Source organism: Terrapene carolina, unplaced genomic scaffold (genome assembly GCF_002925995.2).
Source record: "Terrapene carolina triunguis isolate 2854851 unplaced genomic scaffold, T_m_triunguis-2.0 Scaffold450, whole genome shotgun sequence".
NCBI lineage: Eukaryota > Metazoa > Chordata > Testudines > Emydidae > Terrapene > Terrapene triunguis.
In genome coordinates, this window is record NW_020664801.1 from 116,428 (window position 1) to 125,899 (window position 9,472).

Sequence of the window (9,472 nt, forward strand, 5' to 3'; positions counted from 1 at the left end):
TGTGCCTGGCTCCAGCACTGCTCTGGCAAAAACTCCAGCTCCGGCTCCTCGCCCCTCCCCTCCACCTAGGGCCCTGTGTGCACCTCTCTATGGCCAGCCCTTCCTGACTGTACCTGGAGCCGCATGGGAGCCGGGCTCTGGGCTCTTCTCCTCTCTCCCCCCAGTACTAGAGGCGGCGGAGGGGACAGCTGCTGGGCATTATCGAGCAATAAGCTGAGCCATTGTGTGTCCCTGGGGAAGGCTGCAGGGAGGTGGGGACTGGCCAGGCCCTCGGGGTGCTCCCTCCCCAGTCCTGGGGGGCAGCAGGGGAGTGAGGGGGGCCAGCTGCACTGCTCCCTGGGGTGGAGCAGGGTGTGGGGCCTGGCACCCCTCTTCAGTCATCAGGGTAACCTGGCCGCTGCTGGGGAGTCCCTCGACTGTACCTCTGCCTGGGCGCAGCCTCCCGCCGGGCAGTAACCCCGGTGCCTTGAAACTAACCCCGGTGCCTGTGTTCCACGTGTGGGTGTTTGCGAGCAGAGGCCCCCATGCCCCTATGGTACACCCACCCCGCTGCCTGTCAGCACCCATCTAACCACTAACGGGAGCGAGGCCGCTCCGGGCGGGCTGCGGATGGCAGAGTGCCCGCAACAGCCTGCTCGCTCCTCCCGAGCTCACTCCAGCCCCCCGCCCTGCTGCTCTGTTGGTACTGTACTGCCCTCTCCCTTCACCTGCTTTAATCCTTCCTCCTCCCGAGATGGAGCCCTGGGCAGCGAGGGGCTGCAGCCCCGAGCAGTGCTGAGATCCCTTGTTCCCCTCAAAGGCAGCATGAGACTAGGAGCTGCTGCTAACTCGAGGGGAGACAGCTCACTCCCATCCCCTCATCCTGCTCCCCTTGTTACCCTCACTGTGCGCGCCCCCCCCGCCCCGGCGAAAGGAATCAACAGCCTGCAATGCCCCCTGCTGGCAGAGGCCTGGCTGGGGTAGCTGGGAGCTCCCCCATGGCCAGAGTTCCTGTCCTCCACTGTGCCCCCTGCTGGCAGAAGCTGTCTGGTGCATTCAGGCTCTGTCACAGCTGAGCACCATTGCCCTGGGACCTCGCCTCCGCTTACCTGCTGCCGGAAATCCCTGCCCCACCTACCACAGTGGAATAGCCCCAGGGCCCAGGCTGGGGTCTGCTCCTGCCCTGCAGGGAGGGTGGGCCGGGGGGTGGGTCCCTGCTCCAGCCCCAGACCCACAGGGGGCAGCAGCATTCCCCTGGAGCAGCTCAGGAATGACTGGGCGGCTCTTGTCACGCGTCTGTTCCTGAAGTTGGAGCCCTGCGCTCCCCTGGCTGTGCTGTTCACACCCCACATTCACAGCACCTGGTCTCTGCTCCTGGCTTGCAGGCAGCAGGTGAGTTGGACAGGGGCGTGACAGCCAGGCAGCCCCCACCCTTACTGCTGCCCCCGGAACATCGCAGCCGTGGGGGGTGGTCAGAGGGTTAAATCCATCCGCTGCCTCCTCTCCTACCTCCTGCTAAAAACCACCCCGAACGATCAGGCCAGGCAGCAGCCCTGTGCCAGGCAGGGCCCTGTTCTATTCACAGCCCCCCAGCCCACCTTCCCTTCCCCCCACCCACCCCACTTCCACTCTCCATTCCCGGGGGGGGGGGTTGAATTGTCTCTTCTCCCCCTGCACCAGGCCTTTCAGGTTGGATACGCCAATGGGTCTTGTGGTGGGCTTTCCAGCTGATCTGGGCTCCCCCTCACCCCCATGGACTCAGCCAGGCTCCCCTACCTGCTTCACGCCGCTCTGACTTCCTGTGTAAAGAGATTGTCACCCCCTATTCTGCTGTGGGGGGGCACCCTCCTCCCTTTTTCCCCACATGCTGCTGGAGGCCACAGCGCCAGTCCCTGGGCCAGGCCCCAGCGCTGGCCCTAGTGTCCCATCCATAAGGCAGGTGGGTGGGTTAATCATCTCTCCTACCGTTTACACTCTGTGATGATTAACTGCTCCCGGAGCCCGTTGGGGGGTTTCCCTCACCAGTCTGAGCCTGTCGTAACACTGTCCCCCACATCCCCCTCCACAGTGCCCCATGTGGGGTTAGGCCTAACACCTCCCCCTCACTCCTTATTCTGAGGGAATCCCCCACTGCACCCATGGGGGAGGGGGGGCAGTGAGCTGACACACACTGCTGCATGGCTGGGGTCCCCTTGGGTGGGCTTGGAGTTCTTCGAGATCCTTCTCTTAAAGAAGCCGTAGGGCCTAGTGGCTGGATCCGGACTCCTGGATTCTCTCCCTGGCTCTGGGAGATGGGGGGGCCCTACACATTAGACCAGGGGCGTGAGAGACAGGACTCGTGGTTCTGTTCTCAGCTCTGCTGCCACCTCTCACCCTTGGGCATGTCCTCTCCCCTCTCTGTCTTGTCTTGTCTGTTCACTCTGGATCGGACTGACCTACCTCGCAGGGCGGGCGTGAGGATGCGCAATGTTTGTAAAGCGCCACGTGCTGCAATATTTATATCCCCTCCTGGCACTTGTCTTGGGGTGCAAGCTGGGAGCCCCAGGATTGCTCCCTGTCCCCTAGCTTCTTCAGTCACTCCCCAGCCCTCCGGCACCTACTGTATCCATGACACTAAGCCCAGCACTGGTGCTTGGGCCTGGGCCCCGGCTCAGAGAGGAGTGGGCAAAGCAAGGGACTTGGAGGGGGCGGTTCCATTGCGAGGGGCTCCAGGCCCCCAGCGTGGAGAGTGACCCCCCTGTTGAGCAGGGCTTGGTCAGGGTCGGGAGTCCTAGAAAGCAAGGCCCCTACGCCCCCCTCATGCTGTGATGGAAGTGAGCTGTGACCCCCTACGCTGAACCCTGGTCCCCTGGGAGCTGCTGACGAGGGGCAGATCCCCCATCCTCCCAGGCCCTATTTTTGTATTTTACCTGTAAAGCATCTTTAACATAAAAATATATCAACTCTAGCCAGCCAGTCGCATGTCTGTGGGGGCAGGGGGTGCCGCAGGCACCGGCCGTGCCTGGAGCTGGGTCAGGGGCAGCCAGGAACTTGCCTACAGCTGCAGGGCAGGGGGTGGGCACTGGGGAGGCTGGTCGTGCTGTGGGGCCGGGCAATGGGCACAACAGGAGGCAGTGCCAAAGCCCCCATTCCCCCCCACTCGCAGCTCCCTCTGCAAGGGTCAGATTAGAGCATCCTTCCCAGGGGGCACAACAGGCGGGCCCAGCTCAGCCATCGCACACACCCCTGCCTCAGGCTCCGAGGCGAGGCTGAGCGTCCTTCCCAGCTGGAGGTTCCTGCCCCCTCAATGCCGGTCTCCCCGCCCGGCCCCAATGCTGGGGCCTGCTCGCTGTCAGCAGCAGGTTCCTTCTCAGTGGAAGAGAGCAGACCCCGAGCTGCCTCGCCCCGGAGCCTGCACTCAGAGCCACTCGTACAGCTGCCCTGGGCCTGGTTTTCTCCGGGGAGGTTGGACATGTGTCCCTTCAGCGGCTGCCCCGCTGTGCGACTTCGGCCTTCCCTGGAGTCAGCGCTCAGGCTAACAGCAGGCCAGTGCTTGGATGGGAGACACCAGGTGGTGGTGCTTCAGCAAGGGCCGCTCTCCCCTGGCAGTGCTGACCCCGGGGCGGCACTAGGGGCCGCTGTGCTGCAGGGAGTGGGGGGTTCAGGAGGGGGTGTTTTCCCCTTGCAGTCAGTGCTGACCCCAGGGTGGCACTAGGGGCCGCTGTGCTGCAGGGAGTGGGGGGCTCAGCAGGGGGTGCTCTCCCCTGGCAGTGTTGACCCCAGGGCAACACTAGGGGGTGCTGTGCTGCAGGGAGTGGAGGGCTCAGCAGGGGGCGCTCTCCCCTGGCAGTCAGTGTTGACCCCAGGGCGGTGCTGTAGTTCTGGATTTAAGCTGAGGGGTAGAGCCAGAGCCGTGCCCAGGGGTGGTAAAATGATCCCCCAGGGTGTTCCCACCAAGCTGGTGGGTGAGTCCTGCTGCCCTGGCCCAGCTCCACCTGGGCTAATCCTCTTCTAACCCCCCGCCCCCAGCTTCAGCTGGAGTCGCAAGGCTCTGGCCCTGCCAACGACCGCTGTGGGCCCCTTTGCTCTGCCTGGCATGGGGGCTGCTGACCGTATAAACACCTAAACCCTAGCCAGGGTCAGGGGCATGAGGCCAGCTGGAGCCTGTCCCAGGGTTCCTGCCCCAGGCACAGAGCTGGGCCGCAGCCCTCTCGCCTAAGGAGATGGGCGAGCAGGGGAAGGGAGCCCTGGCTCTGGGGCTTGGAGCTGGCAGCATTGCGCTGCCACAGGCTGCCTCTCGCCCATCTCCAGTGCCCCCTCCTTTGCCTGCTGCAGCCCCTTAGGTCCCTGGCGTCGACCTGGCAGGATACCTCCCCACCCCACCTCCAGGCTGCGCTCCATGGGTTTCACTCTTCCCAGAAGGTGACCCCAGGACTTGGCACACGGACTCCATGTCCCAGGCCAGGATGTGTCGCTGGTTCCGGTCCAGCCAGGATGGCAGGGGCTGGACGCTGCTGCCGCTGGACATGGGCCTCAGCCAAGTTCCTGCTGGACAGGCGTCTGCACCCTCTGGGCTAAATGGGGGGTATCTGTTCATTGCCTTTCACGGCACTAAGTGTGCCCCTCATTGGGCTGGGATCATAGGGGCTGGAACTCTGGCTTTAAGTGGTTTCCATTAGATACAGGATTTACAGTTTGGTTAAAATACTCTTAGCACCCCCACTATAAAAACTGTGGGGAGAGCTGGGGGCCAGGAGTGAGGGGCACCAGCGGAGCTGGGAGGAGAGGCAGCCCAGGGCTGGGATAGCTGGGGGCTGCGGGTCAGGAGTGCGGGGAACCAGCATTAAATTAATGGAGATATCCTATCTCCTAGAACTGGAAGGGACCTTGAAAGATCATCGAGTCCAGCCCCCTGCCTTCACTAGCAGGACCAAGTGCTGATTTTGCCCCCAATCCCTAAGTGGCCCCCTCAAGGATTGAACTCACAACCCTGGGTTTAGCAGGCCAATACTCAAACCACTGAGCTATCCTTGCCCTCCCCCTTTTCATATGCGTCACATGCTGATGTCTGTTCCGCTGCATCATTGAGAGCAGCCCAATGTGGCAGTTCACCCTCCAGTGGTCTGCACCCCGTCTGCATCGCCGCCCGCAGTCACCTGCCTCTCCGTCCCAGAGCTGCTGCCGCTCTGCAAGGCCGTAGCTGGTTGCCCCAATCGGCCGCGGTTCCTCTGCGATTGGCGCTGGGCCGGCAGCACTGGACGTGGGCGCATGGACAGGAAAAGGATGTCACGAAGCCAACCGTGGCACGCCAGCAGGAGCTGCAGGGGTCTGTGTTTTCTGCTGGAGGCAGGCAGTTTATCGGCCCCATGGGAACCATTGTCAGCCTTGGGTGAGCAGGTCGTGTTCCTCCATCGTAGCCCTCCGCACTACAGGTGACAGCAGCACATCGACGTTTGGGGGGCGAGCGTATGAGCCAACACACACAAATTACACGCTAACGAGCGGCTGAGACAACCACTAATGATACAGGTGCGTGAGCTCGGCTCCAAATCACCGAGAGGTGCGTGCCGACTTCTCTCCCAGATTGCTGCACGATATTCACCGGGGCGGAGCGCGGACAGGGGTTCATAAACCATCTGCCTCTGCTCGCAAGGAGGCTCCCGCTGGCTTCTGGATCAAGGCGATATGGGAGGCGGTGGGATTGGGCTGGTATGTTGGATGTCTAAGTGGGTGACCCCTGGCTGGACTGGACAATTCCCAGCACAGATGGGGGGGGGGGGTTGATTGGCCAAGCAGTTGTTCAGATGGAAGGATTCAGTAGAGATCCTGTGAACTATCCACCCTTCAAGAAGGGCAAGAAAGTTGGCACCGTTCAGGTGGACCCGTCAGCTGTATAGAGTGTGTCCGGCATGTGGGGCTGACCCCCCAAGCGACTGCTGCCGATTCCCTGTACGCGTAGAGTGCGGCTTCTCATGGAAATGATCATGAATCGGAGCTTCACCTTGCAAGCCCGAGCCAAAGCCAGCCAGTTTAGGCGTCTCCCTATCAGACCCCTGCGAGATCCGGCGAGCGCCTCTCCGTTTCAGCAGACACACTCACGACCTACCAGCAGTTAAGGCCGATAAGTTCGTCTCTACGGATGCCGTCTGTCTGACTGATGGGGATAACGAACACAGCCAGCGAAGGGCCACTCAGCCAGGACATGAATGCTCTGGCCAAGGGGTGGCCACAGCCTTCCCTCTATGGCCAACCTGGGGGGGACGCAGACAGGGCTGGGGCAGCAGGAGGCTGCGGAGCTGGGTTGAGGGGTCTCTGAGGCTAGACAGCTCCTGCCCTCAGTCGTTCAGTCCCTTGGCACTAGAGTCCCGTCTCGCCGGTTAACGGTCCAAAGGGAGCTGGGCTGGAGCCCCTGGTTCCCAGGGGGCCCCGCTGCCGCAGCACAGTGTGAAGTGGAATCAGAGGCCGAGTGTTGGGATTTTCAAGGGGACGCTGGGCCCAGACTCGGGTGCTGGCAGCTCCCGAGGCACTAAGTGCGGCTGGGTGGAGGTTTTCTCTCACCCCAGCGGCTCAGGCCCCGCGTGCCCTGGGCAGCATCGACAAATCCACGTGCAGCGCCTCCGGCTTCGTCCTCGTCCCCAGGTCCCACGGGGACAGCAGCAGGGTTGGAACGGGACCTAGGAGTCTGGGGTGGACCCCCTCCCCTCCCAGAGCCAGTGACTAGAACCCAGGAGTCCTGGCTCCCTGCCCCCCTGCTCTAACCACTAGACCCCACTCCCCTCCCAGCATGAGAGGCAGCGACCCAGAGGGCGGGGGATGGGGGACGGACGAGGACGCAGGTTGTGTCTGTGCCAACAGGAACAAACATCCCATTCTGCCAAGGGCAGCTGAGACCAGGAAATGGGACAAGCGGTGGGAAGCAAGGAGGCTCGGGGGGGGAGCCCTGGCTGGAGGGGGCGGGAGCATCTATGCCCTACTTGGCCTGCCCAGGTCCCCGTGCTGCTCCTGAGCAAGAATATTGCCCAGCCGGGGCTCGTGGGGAACGTCTGGGCCATGTGGGGGGCTGCCCTCCCCCCTGGCTGAGGGGCAGTGTCTGATCCTTGGGACCAGGGCAACACAGGTTTGCCAGCTGTTGGCAGGGTGGCAGGGAGAAGGTGGGTGGGGTCACTTAAGGGTAGGGCTGGGGGAAGCAGCCAGTTCCTGGGGAGGGGGCTGGGCTGTTCAGAGCCCCCAGCAGGAGGCGCTGTCATTGCCCCAGCCAGGCTGTCCGCCTGCTCACAGGCAGCAGTTCTGATTGGCTGCCGTCCCCCAGGACGGGGGTTGTCCCAGTCACCCATAGCAGGATCTGGAGCCCCAGCCATAGATTCTCCTGCCCCCGTCACTGTGAGCCTGGTAAACTGCCCCCAGCTCCACCCCAGAGGCAGCTGCATCTCACCTGTGTGGCAGGAGCGAGGCTACTAAAGCCCCTGGGTTCTGGCAGCACAGGTGCCTGAGAATGTTCCTGGAGCAAGCAGCCAAAGTCCGGGGGCCCCTCCTGTGGCCCCAAATCCCAGCCCCAAGCCCTGGGGGAGAGGCCGGCCTGGGAGCTCTCTGTGCGGAGTTCATTTTGTGACCAGCAGGGGGCGCTGGGACACAGCGAGGGGCTTGTGGGAGGTGGGAGAGCAGATTTGGGGGGGTGAAGGCTAAGGGTGTTGAGGGAGGGGCTTGGCTGGGGTGTATCTGCAGAGGGGCGGTTGTGGGGGGAGCTCTGGGCAGAAAGCCCACGACACTCGTCCGGTACACACACACCCCAGCTACGGCAGCAGAGACCCCTTTGTGCACAAACACCCCCCATCCCCTTGTGGCACAAGGCCACTGCCCCCCAACTGCCCACACACTGGGCAAGTCGCAGGCTAGTGTGGACGGACACCACAGTCCCTGATCCACCCGCTCCCCATGTGCCCCTGCAAATGCCCCCTCCCCGACCCTGAACACACAAATCCCCCCAGCCCTGTGGGACTCCCCCCCCCGCCCCCCAATCTCACTCACTGTGGGGCTGGGGCATTTTAGGAGGTTCCCACTCTGGTACCGATGAGGTGTTTCCCGAGTGGGTCCCTGCTTGAGCTCCCCATGGGACATTGGGGGGGGGTTACCCAAGCCAGCCCCGCATAATCCTTAGCTCAGACTGAGTGACCCCCTCCCCAGCCTCAAGGCAGTTAATTTATCCCTCCCCCCCATGCAATGGGACACCCCCATTTAAATCAGCCCCCTACCCCCAAATCCCAGACCCATCCAGTTAATTCCGGCTGGGCCTGGCTCTCCCCCAGATTCTGTTCCTGACCCCCACCCCATTACTTTCCTAGACAGGTGTGGGAGGCTGGAAGGAGCAGGCCTGGCCTCCCAGGCCCCCAACCCCAGATAATGTGGCAGACCAGCCTGCTCCCCCCACCCCTATCCGAAAAACCCTGCTGGCCCCAGGAACCCGCCGTGCCCCTCCCCCACCCACTGCTGCTTCCACCCCTAAGCCAGCATCACAGCTGGGGATCAGGCCCAGAAAGGGGGCGACCGGTCCATACGCTGCAGAGTGGGGGGGCGGGGAGGATTCCCACCTGGCCAGTATTGGACCGGCCTGGCCGGGTTTTTTATGGATTTACCAGTTGCCAGAAAAATCATTTAATCTGCCAGTTTGGGGTTGTTGTTTTTTTTGTCATGGGTCTAGAGACTTGCCTGGTTCTCACACTACATGGGGCTGGCGAGTGCTCCGGTGTCTGTGGCCAGCTACAGGGGCTGCAGTGCCCCACGGCCGCAGCCTAAAATGATGCTCAATCTTATCTATCAATTGTATTTGGGCACAAATGTGTGAGTCTCTAAGGTGCCACAAGGACTCCTCGTTTTTTCTGATACAGACTGACACAGCTACTCCTCTGAATCGTATCTATGTGCGTCTTCTCTCTAGTCTGGATACGGCAAGCGGCTGTCGAAGGGGGGTTGCGGCGTTGCCTGGGGGTTGCGGCCGGCTTGTCTGGGGGATGCCGGGGTTTTTGCATTTCAAAGGTGGTCCTAGGTGGGGACTGACTTGGCCCAAGGGATTGTGGGAGCAGTGCCTTGGGGAAGCTGGCATGCCCGGGGACCCCAGCTCCCCCAGTCTGTGCAGAGCAGATGGACCGAGGGAGGCAGGGACTTGCCCAGGGTCGCCTGGGGGTGGCAGAGCCAGGATGTGAACCCAGGGGTCCTAGCTCCCATCTGTCTACATGGGGGGCTAGGGGGAGCCCCGGGGAGCAGCAGATCTCTCTGCGGAGAGCCGGCGGATGTGAACGCTGCTCAGCAGCTCCTGCAGCCTCTTGCATCTCCCGAGGTGCCCCGAGCCCTGTGCCTGGAGAGAGGCGTGGGGTGAGTCGCTGCAGGCCCTGGGACCTACTGTGACCTTGGTCGCCTGCCCCGGCATGGGAGGCATTTTAGCTCCGTTCCGATTCCCACGTGACACAACTGCCTAAATTCATAGACTACATGGCCCTGGGTCTCCCCAGCGCCCCAGGCC